The sequence below is a fragment of the Mixophyes fleayi genome, chromosome 6 (assembly GCF_038048845.1).
Source record: "Mixophyes fleayi isolate aMixFle1 chromosome 6, aMixFle1.hap1, whole genome shotgun sequence".
Taxonomy (NCBI): Eukaryota; Metazoa; Chordata; class Amphibia; order Anura; family Limnodynastidae; genus Mixophyes; species Mixophyes fleayi.
In genome coordinates this window covers 31,401,821-31,424,779 of record NC_134407.1, presented here as the reverse complement: position 1 = coordinate 31,424,779, position 22,959 = coordinate 31,401,821, and the positions used below count along the sequence as shown (strand labels likewise).

At 40.9% G+C, this 22,959-nt stretch overlaps 1 protein-coding gene across 3 annotated transcripts in view; it reads left to right on the top strand.

The window, feature by feature from the left end:
- The window catches only part of ADGRA1 (adhesion G protein-coupled receptor A1), a 493,506-nt gene that overhangs the window by 163,067 nt on the left and 307,480 nt on the right, over window positions 1-22,959 (top strand). The window lies entirely within an intron of this gene.

Sequence of the window (22,959 nt, the reverse complement as noted above, 5' to 3'; positions counted from 1 at the left end):
TACCAAAATGCTCTATTTGTGCCTGAGTTTATGGTTGGCACTATATTTACTTTTTCCACGTTGACAATAAGCGATAAGATTTACCTAAGTGTCCAGTTGTAGTTCAGATCATTTTCTAGCAAACTATTCAAAACCAATGAGCGTCTGCATCTAAAATATTTACTAATATATTTACTATTTTTTTTATGTGGCCCTTATGTTTTTACCCCGCTTTCTTGCACAAATGAGCTTACAATCTAAGTTTTGGGCATTGAATAAAGGACAAATGGACTTGTCTAAAAAGCTCACTATTGAATTTGAATCTGAACTTCACCCTCTTCATAATGTTTACTGAATTTAAAACATGTTTTTTTAAATGCTATGCTGTATAATGATTTGTAAATCACTGTTATGAACTTTTCCGTTGCCTTCTTCTGGGAGAAAAATATATTACGGTTGTTTCTATTTGCTTGTGACATGGAAATTTCAGCCAACATGTATCAAGTGAGTTTTAAAAGTTTGTAGTCCGAGCTTTCCCATTCCACCTTGTTTGTTCACTACAATAACAATGGTGTCAGCCACAACTACTGTAAATGTTTTACTTTGACACAAAAATGACGCTGCACTTTGACAAACAGTTAAGCCGTAGGGTTTGGATGAAGAAGTGTTGAAAAACAACATCTGTTAAAAGCATAGACGAAGCGTGTACTTTGTCCTCAGTTTTAAGATCATATACAGATGTTCTCAAGACCTCCCTGCAGCATAGTGTACTATGCACTTAATGAAAGTTCCTATAGAGCTCCATTATATTTTACCAAGTGTTAATTTTTATCATTATTATTATTAATGTTTATTTATAGGGCGCCACTAGGTGTCCGTAGCGCCGTACAGGGACAAACTAAATTACAATACGAGGTGAGACAGCACAGTACAGTAAACAATAAGCACAGTAACTCAGTGAGCTCAAAGCACAGCTAGAGGGGAGGGGAGTGGGGAAGGTCCCGCATACGGCGGAGCCCAAGAGGGAGGGCACGGATGACAGGGAAACCCCCAGAGGGGAGAGGAGGGAGCGAAAGGGGACGAGGGGAAGAGGGTCCTCGAGGAGCAGGGCTAGGTAGCTGGAGAGCAGAGTTAAAAGTAGTGAAGACAGGAGGAGAGATAATGCCTGAGAATGCTGCAGGCAACATCGACATTAGGGCAAACCAAATGCTTGTGAGGAAGTGTGTGTACAAGTGCACTCACTTATGTCATTTTTTGGACTGTCAGACTTATTAATAGGCTTGACAGTTAAATGTATAAAAAAGTAATTTTTTTATGAGGCTCTGAGTGCATATATTTTACAACTGCATTTCTTGCTTTGCAAATGGTTGTAAGCTCTCTCAGTACACACTTATACCCAGTAAGTGGCCATGATAAAGAACATTGTTGAGTTGAGAGAAACTTGGGTTACATACATCATACCTCCCATCTTTTGAAGTCATCCGATTTGAACAAGGATGCAAGTCCACATTATAATTTATAACAGTGGCATGGTGACACCTTCTGTAGTGCTAGTCTGCCCCTAGCCCCTCTCATTTCTCCTACAAACTTGAAGGCATTGCTGTGTAGAAAGGCAGGGAGCGTGCCTTACTTCCCAACAGTCCGACAGTCAAAGGTATGTGCGGCAATTGTGCCAACTGTCGTGGCGATGGGATATACCCCTTAATTCAGGACTGTCACATCAACATTGGGACAGCTGGAAGGTGTGTATAGAGAAATCAATTGCAAGAAAGAGTGCAATTGCTCGGTTCTACACTACCGGAGGTACATCCAGGGGGTCCTCACCAGTGTCTCCAAGATGGAAGGGAAGACTCTGGGCCTTGTAAGACCAGAATCAGATCTTCTACTGTTCCCATAGTGTTCACATAAATATATAATTTAATATAATATGAAGTTTAGGTGTCAATTCAAGACATACTACTGTAAAAATAAAATAAACAGTGTTCATCTGTATGGGGTAAGAAAAATGTAATAAAATTAAAAAAACCAACTACATAGCGCAGTAATTCTGTAATACTGCTTTAGATACAAATATTTTCCATCTTTTCTATATCCATCCTCTTTTATATATCTATATTTATTTTCACTGAAGCTTTGCACTCCTAAGTAAAACAATATATGCATCACCTTGTTGCCATCGTCCATACTTATCTTTTGAAGAAAGGTATCAAATGTAACATACACACTTAGTGGCCAGTTTTTTAGGTACACCTTTCTAGTACTGGGTGGGACCCTCATTTGCCCCCAGAGCAGTCCTGAATTTTTCATGACATTGATTTAACAAGGTGCTGGAAACATTCCTTAGAGGTGCATGTTGACATGATCGCATCAGAAAGTTCCTACAGATTTGTTGTGTGTGCATTCATGTTGCAAATCTCTGGTCCTACAAAAGGTGCTCTACTGGATTGAGATCAGGTGATTGTGGGGAATATTGGAGTACACTGAACTCATTGTCATGTTTGTGGAACCAGTATGAGATGACGTGTGCTTTGTTACGTGGCGTATTATTCCACTGGAAGTAAACATTGGAAGATGGTTATACTGGACATAAAATAATGCACATGATCAGCAACAATAATGAGGTAGGCTCTGGCATTTAAATGATGACCGTTTGTTGTTATTACATGTCCTAATTTATGCCAAGAAAACATTACCCACGCCATTACCACCACCACCAGCCTGCCCTGTTGGCACAAGATGGGATGGAATCATGTGGTTTACTCCAAATTCTGACTCTACTATCTGCATTTTGCTGCAGAAAGCGACATTTGTCAGACCAGGCAATATGTATGTATGTATGTATGTATGTATGTATGTATGTGCGTGTTTTGGGCTTTTGACACATACTGCATGATAGAGCATGAATGTAACAAACAGAAAATGTTGTATTGTTTGTGCGCCAACTATATGGTAAACCATAAGGTTCAGCCATCCCTTTGTGTTTCTGTTTCCACTCTCCATCCCTTCTCCGTCTGGTGTTAAAAAAAACGAACCTACACTGAGCGGATAGAAACTCCCCATTTATCCTTTAATCACAGAGTCCTCAGGCTATGGTACGTGGTGACAGACATATTTATGTATTGCATATAATAGACAGTATGTGTACAGCAAAACTTTTTCCTGTCAAGCTAGTCCTACTTTTCTCTTTTCAGTACTTTGCCACTTTTTTTAACATGGACAAGCTATAATTAGGATGAGTCAGTAGCTAATCAAAGTCTTGCGTTATTTCTGATGAGCCTGAGAAATGTCGTGCTCCACTTCTATTAAGTGTCAGAACAGGCAGTTTAATCCAGAGAACGATGGTGACTGTGCCAAAGAAAATGTGCAAATAGCTGTTATAATAGTATTAACAAAAAACAAGAGAAACCAGAACCCTCAGGACACAAGGGGCCTGATTAATTAAGGCATGCAAAACAAATGTAATGTACATTAAAAAAAAAATAAAACGCATGTGAAACAGGTATACGCACGTCTGTATTCAACACGGAGCTGATGTGAAGATACATGTGGTGATGAATATGGGTGTAGGTCTGCTCTGCTCCATTAGTCAGGATCATACATACCAACTTTTTGGTGTCCGGGAGACTCTCTGTAGCAAGTGGGCGTGCGGGGGGCGGGGCACCGAAATGGCGTCATTTTGGCCCCGCCCCCGCGACGTAATGACGCAAATTGCGTCATTTGACAGCGGGGGGGGCTAAACGCCGCGATTCACCGGGAATCGCGGCGTTTGGGATCTAATTCTGCCCACTTCACTAGGAAGTGGGGCACTTCCTAGTGATGTGGGCAGAATTCGGGAGATTGCCACACTCGCCCGGGGGTCCGGGAGACTCTCGCAAAATGCGGGAGTCTCCCGGACATTCCGGGAGAGTTGGCAAGTATGGTCAGGATATGTCCAATACTTATGAGCAATATAAACTCACAAAAGGAAAATAAAACTGTTCCATTAAAGTCATCTGTTAATAATTTAGGGCCTGATTCATTAAGGAAAGTTAAGCAAACAATTGAGTAAGTTTTCTTACTCAAGTTTTCTGGACAAAGCCATGTAGCAATGCAAGGGGTGCAGATTAGTTTATTATTTTCACATAAGGAAAATACAGTCTGTTTTTTCATGTAGCACACAAATACTGGATAGCTTAGTTGTACACTGAAATTTGATGTTGATCTAGGACATGCCCTACCCCAATTATAAATATGCCATCACATTTTACATTTACCTCCCTCTCCAATGCAACATGGTTTATCTTACTTACTTACTTTTGCAAAATTATTAAAAAAAAAGTTGTCTTTTCCATTTTTTTCCCCCATTAATAACATTTATTAGGATGTAATTAATGTCTACTGTACATAATTAAAAAACATTTTTACAGTGGATCCTGGTTGCAAACACATGTTATAGCATACATACTCAGCCGTCATAACTAGTAATCGTCACTTAGACTAGACTTGTAGCTGGAGCAAGTGATATGGTTGAAAAACAAGTACCTTAGAGATGCTCAGAACTTGAATCGGGCACTGCTGCGTGCGCTCGAGTTTGGCACTCCCTTATTGTACATTGACTATGGACATATGCCCCTTTCCCACCCCATTCCCTCCCTGAAATCGTAAGTTGTCGTAAGTTTTCTTTGCGCTAGAAGATGAATTGGAAGTTGTTGTGTTCCGTGGTGTATAGTCCAGTTCTGGGCATGTGCAAAGTAATTAAGAGCATTATCTGCAAACAAATCACCAGTTATGTTCCTTAATGAATCAGACCCAAGGTGTTAGATTATCTATTTCATAATAATTGTAAATGAGTCCAATAATAATGGCTAGCAAGCATGTCCATCCCTCAGAATGTTAATGTAAAGAATAAGGATTGGTCTAAGCCCAATGTCTGCATTGAACAATCCACGTCATTTTATCTGTGTACGTCAAACAGCCTGTGATGTGGGCAGCACGGTGGCTCAGTGGTTAGCACTTCTGCCTCACAGCACTGGGGTCATGAGTTCAATTCCCGTGTTTGTGTGGGTTTCCTCTGGGTGCTCCGATTTCCTCCCACACTTCAAAAACATACTGGTAGGTTAATTGGCTGCTATTAAATTGCCCTTAGTTTCTCTTGGTCTGTGTCAGTGTATGTTAGGAGATTAAGATCGTAAGTTCCAATGGGACAGGGAGTGTTGTGAGTTCTCTGTACAGCACTGCGGAATTAGTGGCACTATATAAATAAATAGATAATGATGATGATGCTATTACTAACCAGTGTATTAAGTGCAATGCAGGGAGAAAATGTACGAGTTAAAACATTAACACTGAAGAGATGCATTTGCTCATAGAAACTACTGATTCTGGTGACAATTCAAGTAGAAAGACTGTACAATACACATTATCTAGAGAACATCCTTACTGTTCACTGATTTCTCAAGGCCATTTTTAGCCCTTATTTTGTTTAGAGTTGCTAATTGAGAATACGACACTGGGTGGATATGTTTCACTATATCACCGGTAAATTATAATGTTAGGAAGTGCATTGATCAGATCAATTTCCCATTATGATATTTAAACTGAACCTTTGTATTAATGTTTTACTTAGACAGTTGCCTTTTAGATATTTACCGTATTTGCTTTTCAATTTTAGTGAAAGATATCAGAAAAAAAAATAATAATTAAAATAATACTATTTACTGACTTAACTGAGCAGATTTCAATTGCATGCCTTCGTTAGTCTATTAGGGGTGATAAAAACTCCTGCCGTAAGCAGGAATAGGCCATGTGGTGCAAGTGGCATTTCATGATCAAGTAATGGCATGACTTTAGATTAAACAAATAGAAAATGTTCCTTGTTCCTGCCCATCCAAATGCCACACTCACACATCCATAGTATTTTGTTATCAATATTTAGATGGGAAAACTTATACAACCATGTTGGGGAACTTTTTTCATGACACACCAATGTTAAAGTACAGTTTCACAACCAAATTGAACAGTTTCTGGTGTGTTTTATTTACAATTAAAATATGTAGTGAATAAGTCATCCCAGATGCACATCTTTAACCTATTCTGAAAGTTTCCCCTTTTTATCTAAAAGTCTTGTGACACATCCAGTCTGATGAGAGAAAAGTGTCCTGATAAACTGGTTGGCAATAGCTGCTTTATCACGCAGAGGCTTAATTCTCCCCTTGTACAGAGTCATTACAGCACAGCCAACACATATTGTATGTCTTAAATGACATTTATGTTACTTAAACTGAATTTAAGTTCTGCCTAGATTACACCGCTATGGCTTATTAAATAGTATAAAATAATATTATTATATGATACAAGAAGATGCATGGAATCAGAATTGTAGAGGAATATTCTCGCTTGAGCTTGCAATGTATTGTTAAATATATCATCATCACCATTTATTTATATAGCGCCACGAATTCCACAGCGCTGTACAGAGAACTCACTCACATCAGCCCCTGCCCCATTGGAGCTTACAGTCTAATTTCTCTAACACACAGACAGAGACTAGGGTACATTTGATAGCAGCCAATTAACCTACTGGTATGTTTTTGGAGTGTGGGAGGAAACCGGAGCACCCGGAGGAAACCCACGCAAACACAGGGAGAACATACAAACTCCACACAGATAAGGCCATGGTTGGGAATTGAACTCATGACCCCAGTGCTGTGAGGCAGAAGTGCTAACCACTTAGCCACCGTGCTGCTCACAACCACACATTATAACAAGTGGGTGATGGATCAAAAGTAGAACCTAAGCAAAATAGCCAAATACAAGTGAGAATTAGCTCTTAAAAAGAAAATGAAACCAACAGCACAAGTGCTTGTCTTGTGTTGTAGACCAGCCATATATGAGCATATAAGATGAAGGTTTGCCTGTGTAATAAGAAAAGTGGAATGTCGAGTGTACCCATTCTTTTCAAATGAATTATACAAGACAAAGTTGGATTAGGGCTCCCATGTGTTCTGGTTTTCCTCACACAGACCTGGTTTTCACCATTGGAAAGCTATAATCTGAAGAGCTAATTTTTCTAACTTTTGCTGGATTTGTAATCTGTGCACAAGTGAGAATAAATTCTGCAACAGTCATACTACCCGTAGCATAAAGAAAGGGTTGTTTTTTTATTGACCAAGCAAACGTCATGAGACATGGGTGATTCTAGTTTTATCAGTCAAGCCAATGATGCCAACAAGTTATTTTCATATAGCATATTGTGCCAACACATTCCTAACTCTGACAGACGTTATTCCCATTTCCTCTTGCCACAAGAGAAATTAAATAAGAAGTCTTCTTTGTGTACTTTTTTTTTTTTTTTAAGTACTGTATGGTAAATGATCCAAATGTTTGCTTTTGCCAAATACAGTGTATTTCCAGCCTACTATTTTTAGTTTGTTAGATACATTCTGCTAGAAAGTGTATCTTACATTATCTATAGTGTACAATCATGATCATCATCACCAGCTATTTATATAGCGCCACTAGTTCCACCTCCACCACAGTATCATCTACCCTCCGTCACTGGGTCTGAATTTCAGTGTGAATACATATTTGCACTGTAGCGTTCAAATCCAAGGATGTTACAGATAAGGGTGGACATGTTGGTAGAGCAAATAAGTGAAGATAATGACGTTTATTCCCACAGCCTCCTAACACATTCCAGAATAGCTTGTGGTACATTGCTACAATAGATAATCACAAAAACTGCTAAGCCAGAATATTTTAGAAACACCTGTTCTTAAATACTTTAGTCCAGCTCGCTGTGTAGCAGAACTTTCTAAAACGTCATTGCCAAAACAGATATAAGCAGGGCTTGATTGTGCAAATATATCTTTAAAGTCTATAAAAATGAATCTCCGCTGAGTCCCATTAATGTCCTCCAGAGGGCCCTTCTGTACCATTAAGTGACTGCTCAAACTCACCTGAAAATAGCGAAAAATATTCTAAAAACAATAGATGAAAATGGTGCAGGTTATGGATACATGTCCGTATGATATGGCAATGAGTGTCAAAAAAAATACTTGATAACCCATCAGTGCCTGCAACATGGCCTCACTACATCCTGCAGTTCATACTATCTGTCACTCACTTCCCAATTCATGGACTCTGAAATGGGTGTACTAATTGGCGCTGAGAGGAGTAGAAGGGCAGGTGCAAAGTGCTATGGCCCGGGCCCCAGGAAGCAGCCAGGTATGCATTGCATTTTTTTTTCATTGTGCAGTGCATGCACATGTGTGGAGAGGGCGTTAGAGGGAGGGAGCTGATAGTTGTTCCCAGTTCCTGTATAGTGTGTGACATCGCACTGTCAGACACTGCAGAGCAAGCCGAGGAGCTCTAAATCTCACAAGATTAGGTAATCTAGACTAAGACCTTCTCTGCTCACTCTGAAAGATATTTCCACTCTAATGGATGTCAGCTGCACAAGCACAGCATAGATAAGTACATGGGCTGGGAGTGTCATAATGTGTCTGGGGAAAGGGAGTCATGATGTGTCTGGGGAGGGGAGTGTTGTGATGTGTCTGGGAGTAGCGTGATAAATACAGTGTTTTATTATAATGTATGTATTATATACTGCAGGATCTGTGTTATGTACTGCGGTCACTTATTGCTCTGGTTTCCATATTTCATGTACCTATATATTTTTCAAACAGGTCCCAACATTCCAGGTTCCAGCAGGAATCCAATACCAGATTGTGAAAGCTGCTATAACAGGTAGGTGCGGAAAACACTGTTTTAATACATGGTATGTCATGGCAAAAGAGGAACAGCCACTCCCCATGTTGACCATGCCCCCAACGGTATGTGACAATGTCCCATTCGGCGGTGGCATACAACCGTTATCATACTTTTATATGGATGGGGCCCCAAAAAGTTGCTGTATCTGGGCCTAAAATTCCTCTTGGTGGCCCTGGATGTGCCTCCCGGAAAGTGAGCATGGTTTAATGCAAATGTGGGTGTGACTAGGCACCTCTGAGAGGGTTTAGCCAGACTGAGGCATAATTAGGCAGATCATGGTGGGTTTTATTTTGTCCTGATTTTGCCTTGTAAAATGTTAGGAGTAGAGCTGAGAGAAACTCTGGCAACATTTCATCACATCGTGTTTTGAGGTGAACCAGGCAGCTTCCCAGAGTTCTGTTCTGAGTTCTGGTTTTACTTTACCATTTTGCATGTAGGGTGCTGTGTAATACAAGTAAATACATTTTAAAGTGCTAACTTTCTCCCCCACCCTACAAATACTGGATGGACTGGTTCCCATTTTAACAGCGCTACCCGCCACTGCACTGAAAAGCACCAGGGCTCTTCCCCAGAGTTGTGGAAGTCCAGGGAATCAAGAAGATTGGGACCCCTGAAAAGGCATTTTTACCAACCTAGTGATAGGTACATTAGACCCCTGCCCATTTAATTAGAAAAGGGAAAAAAAAAAGATTCACACATTTTTCAAATGTTTAATTGAATAAACAATTCCTCAAAACCCTTGTCCACCAATCTGTTGAATCAGAGGTCTTGACGCGAGGCTGGTTAGTATACATACTTGGTAACAGCAATGGTATAGTATATTAGACTTAGTACGATGAGGCCTGCTTACAAGACTGCGCACCAGGTATGGTTCTCCATGCTATATTTGGCACCAGATATGATTCTACATATTAAATTTTTATAGCACATCCGTACCTTGGCACATCTCTAGCCCAACATAGGAATATGTAACATGTTTTTTGGTTAGGATGTCCCTTCATCACTAAGATGAAGCTCAGAAGGAGTGGTTGATTCCATTACTTGTTCTATTTACAGTTGATTACATTTTTGCTCTTATATATAGGGGCGTAGTCAATTGTCAGCGTTAACGCTGAAAAACGAGCGCTCGGAAAATATTACAGTTTATGCGGTAATATTGCGCGCGAAAACCATTAATACGATAGTTTACTCGCGGAACTTCTGCTCGCCGCTCCGGGAGCGGCGAGCTGAAATTCCGCGAGTAATTACTGTATTAACTGTAAGATTTTTCGAGCGCTCGTTTGTTAGCGTTAACGATAACAATTGAATACGCCCCATTGTGTCACAAGTTCATATTGGGGTTACTATTCTCTGGGGTAGGCAGCTGCACTTTGCTCACTTCAGCCAGATAAATCACACCAGTCCAGTGCTTCAGTTTCAATAGCCTCAGCGTGTTTTCTTCACTAGCATGAAAACAAAGCAAAACATAAACAAAATCCTTGCTGTCTGGCTTCTAACTAATTTCTCTAAAGTGAGGGGCATATTGTCCCACACATAAACAAAACAATAGAACTTACAGATCATAAATTGCAGTCTCTCTCAGGACCATCTGACCTCACACCCAGACAATGAGAGAAACTCACTGAACTGCTTAGCAGCCTTTTAACAGCACCTTGCAGGTGCAACTCCTGATTAGTTTGCTGTAAGACTTGGAGATCAGAAGACCCAGACTGGGCCTTATGTATGGAGCCTACTCTTCTCTCTCCATACATACATACCACCAGGGACTCTTACCAGCTTTTCCTGAAGCTGAGTTCACTCTTTTGGAAGCTCCTTCCCACACAAAACAATCTCCCTTGTGTTCAGGACTTATATACCTACCATTCACTACTTTCCCAGTGCTTCTGTCACAATAGATTTAACCAGACATGTTTCCTTCCTAGCTCCAATGAAATAATTTGGCCTTTCTATTAGGGATGAGCGCACTCGGATTTATGAAATCCGAGCCCACCCGAACGTTGCCGATCCGAGTCGGATCCGAGACAGATCCGGGTATTGGCGCCAAATTCAAATCTGAAACTGAGGCTCTGACTCATAATCCCGTTGTCGGATCTCGCGATACTCGGATCCTATAAATTCCCCGCTAGTCGCCGCCATCTTCACTCGGGCATTGATCAGGGTAGAGGGAGGGTGTGTTAGGTGGTCCTCTGTCCTGGTAGATCTCGTGCTGTGCTGTTTAGTTCTGTGCTGTGCTGTTTAGTTCTGTGCTGTGCTGTGCTGTGCTGTGCTGTATTCTGCAGTATCAGTCCAGTGGTGCTGTGTCCTGTGCTCTGTCCTGCTGAGTTCCGTAGTGCTGCTGGGTCCTGTGCCGTGTCCTGTTCAGTCCAGTGGTGCTGTGTCCTGTGCTCTGTGCTTCTAAGGGCATAGTTATTTCCCCAATATTCCCCTGTGTTTAAAAAAATAAAAAAAAGTTATTTAAAAAAATACCAAAAACTAATTTAATTTTTTTTAATTACCACAAAATTTGCACAACCAATCCTGCAGTATAAGTCCATTGGTACTGCAATATTACAAAGTTCACACATTCTGCAGTATCAGTCCAGTGGTGCTGTGTCCTGTGCTCTGTCCTGCTGAGTTCCGTAGTGCTGCTGGGTCCTGTGCCGTGTCCTGTTCAGTCCAGTGGTGCTGTGTCCTGTGCTCTGTGCTTCTAAGGGCATAGTTATTTCCCCATTATTCCCAAGTTTTTAAAAAATAAAAAAAAAGTAAAAAAAAAAAAAAAAATATATATAATAATTATAACCAAATTTGCAAAACCAATCCAGCAGTATAAGTCCATTGGTACTGCAATATTACCAAGTTCACACATTCTGCAGTATCTTGTGCTACATATAATGGAGACCAAAAATTTGGAGGATAAAGTAGGGAAAGATCAAGACCCACTTCCTCCTAATGCTGAAGCTGCTGCCACTAGTCATGACCTAGACGATGAAATGCCATCAATGTCGTCTTCCAAGCCCGATGCCCAATCTCGTAGTACCGGGCATGTAAAATCCAAAAAGCCCAAGTTAAGAAAAAGTAGCAAAAAGAGAAACTTAAAATCATCTGAGGAGAAACGTAAAGTTGCCAATATGCCATTTACGACACGGAGTGGCAAGGAACGGCTTAGGCCCTGGCCCGTGTTCATGACTAGTGGTTCAGCTTCACCCACGGATCTTAGCCCTCCTCCTCCTCCCCCCCCTACAAAAAATTGAAGAGAGTTATGCTGTCAGCAACAAAACAGCAAACAACTCTGCCTTCTAAAGAGAAATTATCACAAATCCACAAGGCGAGTCCAAGGATGTTGGTGGTTGTCAAGCCTGACCTTCCCATCACTGTACGGGAAGAGGTGGCTCGGGAGGAGGCTATTGATGATGTAGCTGGCGCTGTGGAGGAACTTGATGATGAGGATGGTGATGTGGTTATTGTAAATGAGGCACCAGGGGGGGAAACAGCTGATGTCCATGGGATGAAAAAGTCCATCGTCATGCCTGGTCAGAAGACCAAAAAATGCACCTCTTCGGTCTGGAGTTATTTTTATCCAAATCCAGACAACCAATGTATGGCCATATGTAGCTTATGTAAAGCTCAAATAAGCAGGGGTAAGGATCTTGCCCACCTAGGAACATCCTCCCTTATACGTCACCTGAATAACCTTCATAGTTCAGTGGTTAGTTCAGGAACTGGGGCTAGGACCCTCATTGGTACAGGGACACCTAAATCCCGTGGTCCAGTTGGATACACACCAGCAACACCCTCCTCGTCAACTTCCTCCACAATCTCCATCAGATTCAGTCCTGCAGCCCAAGTCAGCAGCCAGACTGAGTCCTCCTCAATACGGGATTCATCCAAGGAATCCTGCAGCGGTACGCCTACTACTGCCACTGCTGCTGTTGCTGCTGTTAGTCGGTCATCTTCCCAGAGGGGAAGTCGTAAGACCGCTAAGTCTTTCACAAAACAATTGACCGTCCAACAGTCGTTTGCCATGACCACAAAATACGATAGTAGTCACCCTATTGCAAAGCGTATAACTGCGGCTGTAACTGCAATGTTGGTGTTAGACGTGCGCCCGGTGTCCGCCATCAGTGGAGTGGGATTAAGAGGGTTGATGGAGGTATTGTGTCCCCGGTACCAAATCCCGTCGAGATTCCACTTCACTAGGCAGGCGATACCAAAAATGTACAGAGAAGTACGATCAAGTGTCCTCAGTGCTCTAAAAAATGCGGTTGTACCCACTGTCCACTTAACCACGGACATGTGGACAAGTGGTTCTGGGCAAACGAAGGACTATATGACTGTGACAGCCCACTGGGTAGATGCATCCCCTTCCGCAGCAACAGCAACAGCTGCATCAGTAGCAGCAACTACAAAATGGCGGCTCGTGCAAAGGCAGGCAACATTGTGTATTACAGGCTTTAATAAGAGGCACAACGCTGACAACATATTAGAGAAAATGAGGGAAATTATCTCCCAGTGGCTTACCCCACTTAGACTCTCATGGGGATTTGTGGTGTCAGACAATGCCAGTAACATTGTGCGGGCATTAAATATGGGCAATTTCCAGCACGTCCCATGTTTTGCCCACACCATTAATTTGGTGGTGCAGCATTACCTCAAGAGTGACAGGGGTGTGCAGGAGATGCTTGCGGTGGCGCGCAAAATTGCTGGACACTTTCGGCATTCAGCCAGTGCCTACCGCAGACTAGAGGCACATCAAAAAAGCATGAACCTGCCCTGCCATCACCTCAAACAAGAGGTTGTGACGCGCTGGAACTCCACCCTCTATATGCTGCAGAGGATGGAGGAGCAGCAAAAGGCCATTCAGGCCTACACAGCCACCTACGACATAGGCAAAGGAGTGGGGATGCGCCTCAGTCAAGCGCAGTGGAGACTGATTTCCGTGTTGTGCAAGGTTCTGCAGCCATTTGAACTTGCCACACGAGAAGTCAGTTCCGACACTGCCAGCTTGAGTCAGGTCATTCCCCTGATCAGGCTGTTGCAGAAGCAGCTGGAGAAAGTGAGGGAGGAGCTGGTAAGCCATTGCGATTACACCAAGCATGTAGCTCTTGTGGATGTAGCCCTTCGTACGCTTTGCCAGGATCCGAGGGTGGTCACTCTTTTAAAGTCAGAGGAATACATTCTGGCCACCGTGCTCGATCCTCGGTTTAAAGCGTATGTTGTGTCTCTGTTTCCGGCGGACACAAGTCTACAGCGGTGCAAAGACCTGCTGGTCAGGAGATTGTCCTCTGAAGAGGACCGTGACATGCCAACAGCTCCACCCTCATTTTCTTCCACATCTATGGCTGCGAGGAAAAAGCTCAGTTTTCCCAAAAGAGGCACTGGCGGGGATGCTGATAACATCTGGTCCGGACTGAAGGACCTGCCAACCATTGCAGACATGTCTACTCTCGCTGCATTGGATGCTGTCACAATAGAAAAAATTGTGGATGATTACTTTGCTGACACCATCCAAGTAGACATGTCAGACAGTCCATATTGTTACTGGCAGGAAAAAAAGGCAGTTTGGAAGCCCCTGTACAAACTGGCTCTATTTTACCTGAGTTGTCCCCCCTCCAGTGTGTACTCGGAAAGAGTTTTTAGTGCAGCGGGGAACCTGGTCAGTGAGCGGCAAAGGAGGTTGCTTCCTCACAACGTTGAAAAAATGATGTTTATAAAAATGAATAATCAATTCCTCAATGAAGTACAGCACTGCCCTCCAGATACTACAGAGGGACCTGTGGTTGTGGAGTCCAGCGGGGACGAATTGATAATGTGTGATGAGGAGGAAGTACACACTGTAGGGGGAGAGGAATCAGAGGTTGAGGATGAGGACGACATCTTGCCTCAGTAGAGCCTGTTTAGTCTGTACAGGGAGAGATGAATAGCTTTTTTGGTGTGGGGGCCCAAACAAACCAATCATTTCAGCCAAAGTTGTTTGGTAGGCCCTGTCGCTGAAATGATTGGTTTGTTAAAGTGTGCATGTCCTATTTCAACAACATAAGGGTGGGTGTGAGGGCCCAAGGACAATTCCATCTTGGACCTTTTTTTTTTGCATTATATGACCAATCAACAGTCGTTTGCCATGTTCAAAAAGTAAAACCAAATTTAAAAAAATTCAAGAAATTAAACCAAAAGTAAAATGCCCTGTCATAATTTAAAACAAGAGGTATTGACGTGCTCTAAAACTACTGTATTGTTGTTTATATTTTATAAACACTACACTTGAAAGCTTGAGTCTTTCAATAAAAAAGTAACTGTCCATTGCACGAATATTTGCAACAGGGACAATTTTAGGGTTAAGAAAGTCAACTAATAACACTTCGACGCTGTCTGTCTTTATAAACACTACACTTGGAAGTTGGAGGAGGTATTGTGGCCCCGGCACCAAATTTACTACCGGGGTCACTCCACTGTGCAGTCCATATTTAGGTGTATCAGATATTAAACAACGGTGACAGTTGATGCCCAATTTTTTAATTATATTGTGGCCTCGGTACCAAATTGTGTACCGGGGCCACCACACTACGCAGTCCATACCCTTTTTTGGTGGAATTCTGACACGTGGAGGGTTTTTTAATTATATTGTGGCCTCGGTACCAAATTGTGTACCGGGGCCACCACACTACGCAGTCAAGATAGATAGATGCGTATCATAGATAAAGTACATTCAGTGGTGTGGGGCAAATTGAAAAATATTCAAAATGCACTGACATTATCAAAAACAAGAGGTTGTCACACGCTAAAACTCCAACATGTATATGATGGAGAGGATGGAGGAGCAGCCGTATGTGTAGTGTAATGCAGACCTGTTGAAGGTTTTTTATATATTTTATTGTGGTGCCCAGTGCCCACTCCTCTACGCAGTCCAGATACATTTATTTGTGCGAATCATAAAAGTTCAGGGTTTTTAATATAAATTGTGGTGACCCACTCCTCTACGCAGTCCAGGTACATTTATTGGTGCGAATCATAAAAGTTCAGGGTTTTTAATATATATTGTGGTGACCCACTCCTCTACGCAGTCCAGGTACATTTATTGGTGCGAATCATAAAAGTTCAGGGTTTTTAATATATATTGTGGTGACCCACTCCTCTACGCAGTCCAGATACATTTATTGGTGCGAATCATACAAGTTGATGGTTTTCTTATTATATATATTGTGGTGACCCACTCCTCTACGCAGTCCAGAAAGATACCTTGTTGCAACGTTTTGGACTAATAACTATATTGTGAGGTGTTCAGAATACACTGTAAATTAGTGGAAATGCTTGTTATTGTATGTTATTGAGGTTAATAATAGCGTAGGAGTGAAAATAAGCCCAAAAACTTGATTTTTAAACTTTTTATGTTTTTTTCAAAAAAAATCCGAATCCAAAACCTTAAATCCGAACCGAGACCTTTCGTCAAGTGTTTTGCGAGACAAATCCGAACCCCAAAAATAACGAAAATCCGGATCCAAAACACGAGACCTCAAAAGTCGCCGGTGCACATCCCTACTTTCTATTCGATTTGATTTTTCAAGCACCCAATTTTACACTTTATTCATATGAATTAATGTGGTTATAAAATCCAAAGGTTGCAAGAGATACCATAGATATTAATGCAACAGACAATGCTAGCTAATCTTTAATCAGTAGACAGTATTTGTTATCTAAACTCAGATTAAGATTGCACCAAAAGACTTTCCAATTTATCATACATGTCCTCGTTTTCTGGAACATCAATATTGACTGTAAAATAGGACATTGACAAATTGGAAAAGCTCCTTTCTCAAGGGACAATGCTAAGGGGGAATGTGGCAAATCTTCAATGATGCCCAACAATTGATGCCTCAGGGCTCACTTTTAAAAATTAAGCCCATCAAGATATAAGGTATGTTGATAACCTTACTACAGAGCGGATTTAAATTATCATTCTAATTGACTCCTCAATTAAAATTCTGAAGATAATCCTTAGGAACAAGTTTAAATTAAAGCTATTCAAGATTTAATTATTACACAAGATTTGTGAGTTTCATTTCAAGCATTGGGTGTCAAACTGAAGGCAAATATTTCTAAACTGGCGGACTCTATTCTGGAATATTAAAATGCTAAATACTTACAGTATATCACCTTAAACTGTATAAGTCATGCAGTTTTGAAAATAACATTATATAAGCCTAAATACAATGTATGCTGATTAACAAATAGCATTTTTGAGAAAAGCTATAAAGCTTTCGCCATCTTTTACTGTTGTTATAATGTCTTAGGCATTATTTTAAATAGTGTGCTGTCAATTTGCATTGCTAACACCAGCCACAAGCTAATCATGGTTTTGGAATTTAAAAACAATGTTTTTATGTTAAAAAAAATAACATTTATGTACTTGGCACTTCTGGTCCCAGCAAGATCTGGCCACCATAAACACAGATTAAATACGTAAATGCAACGTTTTTGAAGCATACATTTTGCAAAAATGTTTTGCACGCAAATGTGGTTGTACATGAGGCCCTAAGTGACATTTATAAGTTAAGATACACATTTTCGCCCTCCTTTGTGATTGGCTGATTTTTTTAAAGTTACAATACATTTATGAGCCCTTTTGCGCCCTACAAATATACGCAATTAGCATTAATGTAAACTTGTTTCAGAGCAGCTGTTAGATACCTTTAAATAGAAAAAAGCGAAAAATTCACAGATGTGGTCTGACGTTTCTATAAACGTTTTGCGGATGAGAAGGCCGCTTTTGAGAGAAAAAAATCTATCTGCCCTATTTCTTCTGTGCCCGCCATTGCAGGGGTCCAGAGGTGGGAAGGGCTGGCAAATTTAAGCCCGGGAGCAGGACTCGATTCAGCAGCCTATTAGGAACATTTTAAAGGAAACATATTGCAGGTGACCCAGCTCAAGGTAGCCGTCTATGGGACCAGCCTGGTGGGGCGGGGGGCAGATGCCCCCCTGACCCCCAGCCCAGCCTGCCCAGAGGCGAGGGATACTTGGCAATGCTGGACTAGGCAGCTGAGGCTCCACTGGCTCTCCAAGCATATACTGTGGCCAATGCATGCACGGTGAGGCCCCAACCTTGGTGGATCTAGGCCGTGATGGGCAAGGGCCGCAACACCAATGGCCCTCAGCTCCTTCCTATTTTATTGCCAGATTTGCTTGTTATAGCTTGTAACACTTGCTTAAAATTCCTGCTAATATGTTATTACAGATAGGTTTCTCTTTCTGTGTTTAAATGTATTGTTTTAATTTACTAGTGGGAATAAGGGTAATTTACGGCCCTGTTGAAGGTTAGAAGGAAGTATCATGCGGCCCCCGGAGTGTATCAGGTTGCCCATCGCTGATCTAGGTGGAAGCATACTGGGTACGATGGTAAAAAAAAACAACCAGGCACTTTTTAGGCAGCTTTTGTAAACCTGACAGCAATATATTGAATAAGAGTATTTACTTTCAGGTTCTAGTGATTTTTATGAAGTATATGGAGAGGGTTGCAGGCTTTTACAAAACTACTTAAAAGAGGAACATTTACTGCATGATGTTTTACTGATGTTTAGTCATTGCGGTAACAAGAAATGTCCCATTTGCACTGCTTGTCACACTGAACAGTTTGGCTGTGGTGGTGCTCTTTACACAGCAATTAAATAAAGAATACATAAGTTATTTCAGTTTAGATAAAGTCACTCAGTACAAAGTTTTCACTGTTTGATAAAAAAACAGCCTATAGCTGCATTACCTGGTAATGTGGAGAACATTTCTGCCTACTGAGGGGGGACAAGGGTTCATCTACTGATTGTTCCTCTGCTCACTCCTCCGGTGCGACATCACTCCATAATTCCAGCTTCTGATTGGTCCTCCCACTCACACCCTTGCTCTGCAGAGTTACACAACTCCAGTTTTTGGTTTTGGCTATGCCATGAACCATGGAGCACAAATGGGAAAAAATGGACCATAGTGGAGGGAACAAGGTACTGCATACACTGTAATCCAGCTGTAAACAGTTTTGCATGCATCATTCAGTTTGTATTCTTCCCTTATGTACTTATGTCTTCATAGGTGTAGGTGAATATTTTGCAGAAGACCTGCACTCTTGCCCATTACATTTATTCTTCTGATTTCACTGTGTTAACTGTCTGGATAGTGGAGCTTGTCGCAGCTTAGTTGCCTTCACTTCATTTAATCAGCCAGGTTTGCTAAGGCAAGCAAGCACTTTTTTATGTTGCTGTCTAGCTTCAAAAACAATCACATGGGCAAAGCTGCCTACAAATTACAAATAATTCCAGGGGATAAACAGTTTTCAGACAAATGAACACAATTGATTAGGAGGAGGTTTATTTGGTGGTGGTGGTGTGGGGGGGGGGGGGGGGTTCTGCACTGTTTTTATAAATATACTTTTATTTTTGTAATGCACATATGCAGAACAATATAATCTGGCGGGTGTTATTTATTATATAAGCAAGTGCATTAATATATATCTATTAATGACCAACAAATTATTTACTCCTCTGAAAATCAGAGGCGTAAACCAGAAGGTGTGGGCAACAAAGGAAAGGAGGGAATATATGTAAGTAAGAGAGATCATACTTGCTCAGTGAAGGTGGCAGATGGGGGCCTCAATGATGCCATTAGGCGAGAATCACATCATTTTGCCTCCCCCCCTCCCCGTTCGCACTGAAATGGGAGCTTCTCTCCGCGGCGGGGTAGGGCCAAAAGTATGTGAGATTAGGGAGTAAATTTATTAAGCTGCGGGTTTGAAAAAGTGGAGATGTTGCCTATAGTAACCAATCAGATTCTAGCTATCATTTATTTACTACATTCTAGAAAATGACAGCTAAAATGTGATTGGTTGCTATAGGCAGCATCTCCACTTTTTCAAACCCGCAGCTTGATAAATTTACCCCTGAGTTCTCCAACAATCTTCTAATTGTATTGGTTGTAAAATATTCATATTTTACTAAAGTTTTTTTTGTGCAAAATGTGATTGAGAGAGAGAGAATGAAGTTGTGGGTACAGAGAGAGATTAAAAGTCCTCTCATAGAATGAGAATACCTTCATAAAAATCCTACAGAACATGAATAATTGTCCTGGAACGCATAATCTGCAAGCATGTGCTATATGTGGAAGACCTTTCTATTAACAAAAAAGCCTCTGTGAACTGGTTGTATCTTGTTAAGGTAGAACGTTATATTTTTATTGATGATAATACGAATTCCCCTGGATTTACAGCCATTACAATTGCAATAGAATGAGGTTAAATAGGCAACATTCCTGAGCACTGAAGCTTTGTCATTTTTAAAATGAGTTCCCTGTGAAAAGGCTACTTCTGTGCACATAGAAATCTCAGTCTGTGCTCTTTTCTCAGAATGTTGAGACCTTGAACAAATATATCTCAGATATGTAGGTGAGCTAAACATTAGTAAACAGAAAAAGTACTATGAATGTCAATAAGAAATTTTTAGATCAATCCAACCTGGGCAGACAAGGTTTATTAGGGTAAGGAGAAAAACAGGAACACAAGTGAAAATGTTGGGAAAAATATATATGGGACATATAACAGGACATATGGTTCCTTAAGGACAGTAGTGAAGACTTCTTCATCCTTAGCGTTTTGCCCTCCAGGTCAGGACAGGTATGCCTGGTACTATACTATACTCCAACCATTATATGCCTAGATCTGGTATTCCCACCAGCAGCTGTTAGTTGGTCAGTTGTGAGGGTAATCTTCTGGATAGCCTCATAACATAACAAAGACCATAGATCGTGCAGGATTTCTAAAGTGTATTGACTGCAAGAACAAACCACTGGATCATAAAGTAAGAAAGTAAAAGAATATCAGATATAACTCAAAGTTTTCAAGGTGGCTAAAGACTTTCAAGTCATTCTTTAGTAGAATGGAGAAGGACTAGTGTCAATTGGACTAAAATAAATGAAAGATCAGGGTCAGATAAAGAATTATGACGTGGCACTAGCTTACCTCCTTTAGGTCTGTGTTTGTTTTTGCCCACTATTGTCTTCCAGCAGATGTATGAGCTGAAACCAATCAAGTAGATTAAGTGCACGAATGCCCAATAGAGTGTAGACAGAGAGAACTGTCGTGTGACATGCAGTTTCTGCATTCTGGCCTTAACAAGGATGTCCCCCTTAAAAGAATACTTGTGAATACACCAGACAACTTCTTAAGGTGTTCTAGAATTATAACCTGGTATGATATGAAGCTCTATGAGAGCTGTCAATTTCCATATCCACATGTTTTTGGTTCGGAGCAGTCCTTGGAATAAAGGGATCAAATCTTTTAAGCATGTCTGTAGTGATAGTTTCAGGAATACCATCAATTGCACTTGTCTTGGTATGACACATGACAGTGTAGAGTTTTGACCTTGTGTTGGTGTCCCTTTTTCCTACCCCATTATTCACTTTGAGATAGTTCTGCCTTTATTTCAGATAATTCCTCTCTCACTATTACTTTCACATCAGATAACAAAGATTTAAAATCCTCTTTAGTTGTAGGAAACTTCAAGTATTGCTTTGTGGTAAATGGGCTTCTGCAGATGATCGTGTATTCTTTTGTTCTGGGTCATCTGCTGACTTTGGAGATAAACAGGGCGGATCCATCATTTTAGGAAACCTTGCTGCCTGTGCCTGTCTTGAACAAATGTATTAATCTGGCGGTATTCAAAGTTCATTTGTGTTTCCCCGGATGCACATGGATCTAAAACTAAATCTAATGGTTCTATTTGACTTTTAGGAAGAATAGTCCTTATAGAAACAAATCATCATGTTCCCTTTTCCAGAGCTATTTTTCTACGATCTATCTTTTATAAGTCTGTTAGTAAATACGTTTTCACAGTATTACCAAAGAATCTATCTAGTGTCTAAATTTAGTGTTCTCATTTCCACAAATGTGCACAGATATCATCAATCCAAAAGCAACAGATCCGATAGTGACTTAAAGTTTACAGATGCTCCTGATAATCACTCACTCCTTTCAGGCGAGTAAAGGATTGTAGTTAAATTTCATCAAGAACGCAGTTAGTATGTGAGATAAGTCTTATATGTCAGGCAGAAAATAACTAGTAGCGGTGGGTTAAACTTACTAGTCTTACTAGTAAGTAGAGATCCTCACTGACCCCCGTGAAGTGGTTTTGGTTTTGGATCTGAATTAGCTTTGTGTTTGGTTTTGGTTTTGGCAAAACCACCCTTGTGTGTTTTGGTTTTGTTTTTGTTTTTTTAGGGAAAATTCTAAAATATGATAAAAGCACATATTTTTGCTCTTGTTTTGTTCCTACATTATTATTAACCTCAATAACACCAATTTCAAGTCATTTGCAGTCAATTTTGACCACCTCACAGATCACAATATTATTTTCATACAATTTCGGACAAATACTGCAGCAACCTGGCTGGATGGTAAACAACAGAGCAATGACACAAACACATAGCAGTTCCTAGCACATCTAGGACACATTCGCACACAGCAGTGGCAGAAAAGAAAAATGGGGGTCCGCCCGCCCTCCCACCCTCCGTTATTTTGGATCTTAAAAAGGAATCCAAAACTCCCGAGATCCGGTGACGTCACAATGACGTTTTGCCTCATTTTCGATTCCGAGGGCGTGCAAGAGTACTCGGATCATCTAAGTTCGGGTGTGTTCGGTTCTCGAGGAACCGAGCCTGAGCATCTCTAATAAGTGGCCAGCTTATTCACTCAAAAACAGTATCCAAACCTTTCGCTGTTCTCACGTTATGCCCATAAGGTTTTATGTGTACCCGCTTGTACTGCCATTCAGTCCCGCTTCAGACCCCGGAATAGCAATCACATGACCATCATCCAAACATCTGATATCACAAGATCCTCCACTACTGCTGCAAAATAGAGTCCAGCTTTGACGCGTTTCGTCCTAGAGGGGGCAGACATTTTAAAATAAATATTATTACATTTAAGCGTAATTAAATTTCAATTGTTATAAATTTGATATAGTCCATTAGCCTACACTAAATGGATATTCAGTTGAACACACATTTAATGGTTAGTATGTATCATTTTTAGCACTTTCTGCTATTGGTGTGTATTTGAATGTTGGGAGAAACTGTAATATGCCATTCTTAAACTATTTAAAAACACATTTGGTTATTTACTTGGATCTAGGATGGATTCATAAAAAAAACCCTACACGGTGATCTTGCTAACAAGTTATTTCCAGCCAATATCAACATTACTATTATAAATACTATTTCAAACTC